Source organism: Desmodus rotundus, chromosome 5 (genome assembly GCF_022682495.2).
Source record: "Desmodus rotundus isolate HL8 chromosome 5, HLdesRot8A.1, whole genome shotgun sequence".
Lineage (NCBI taxonomy): Eukaryota > Metazoa > Chordata > Mammalia > Chiroptera > Phyllostomidae > Desmodus > Desmodus rotundus.
In genome coordinates, this window is record NC_071391.1 from 160,849,197 (window position 1) to 160,850,355 (window position 1,159).

Sequence of the window (1,159 nt, forward strand, 5' to 3'; positions counted from 1 at the left end):
CAGGGCAACCAGGCCCAAAAGGTTCCCCCGCACAATTCTCAGGCAAATGCACCTGGTTTTAATTAGCAGGAACAAAAACAATCCTGCCAGCCACAGGCAAAGCCTGATAGTGTACATTTTGGAATAGTTTAACCCTTCAGTGACCCCCAATCCAAGAGGCTGGGAAGAAGCGAGCTCAATGGGGAAGCTTTGTGGGGCAGATGGGGTCCTCCATCACCTCTGCCCTCCTCTGTGTGGGCAATCTTGTCACCAGCCTCCGCTGAGAAAGTGGAAGCTTTCTCTACTTTCCTCCCTGGAACATCGTTTCATCACCACTATACCCCAGCCTGGTGGATCGTCATTTACACAGTCCTGTTCGTATCATTATCTCATTTCTTGTCACAACAGCATGTGAGAAGAAAAGAACTCCCTGGTTGTTACAGCCAAGGAAACCTAGCTTTCAAAAGCCAGGGGATCCCAGCTGGGTCAGAGCACCAGGAGACAGCAGAGCCTGGATCTGAGCTCACAAATGATTCTGCTTCCAAGGCCAGGCTCAGTCCCCACCCTGTCCTCTGAGCTTCTGTGGCTACCTCTGTCCTTTCGCAGCAGGGTCAGTGGTTGACCTGCACATGGACGGCCTGGTTTTGCTCCAGTCCAGACGCACAAACACTCCCCGTGATGTCTCAGTGGTTCTCGGTTCTGGCTCTGCCGTATAGAATCACTTGGGCAACTTATAAAAACACAAGGGTCCGACCCCACTGGCAACCAGTTATATAGGCATCTCTGGGAGTGGGCTCTCCCTTGGTGGTCCTGATACCCACCCAGGGCTCAGTTGAGCTCTGATGACCCTTCCAACCTTGGGAAACTTTGATCTTCACAGTAGGGGAGGGGCGCTGGCACCAGGACCTTGGGAGGGACAGAGGCCTGGGACTCATTTTTCAGAGCAGTTGGCAGACACGTCTAATTCTGTTCCCTGTGGACTTCATTTTGGCACATTGCTTTGGTCCCTTAGTTTGTGTCCATCTAATCAGTCAGCATGGAAATGAAGTGTGTTTATGTGAGTGGTCACATGTTCTTTTTCTTTCTAGTAAGATTCACGACATTTGATGTCGAGAAGGAACTGCGGGGCGAGGCTAAAGCAGGGATGCGCGTCTATTTCTAAGGCCATGAAGCCTGTGAG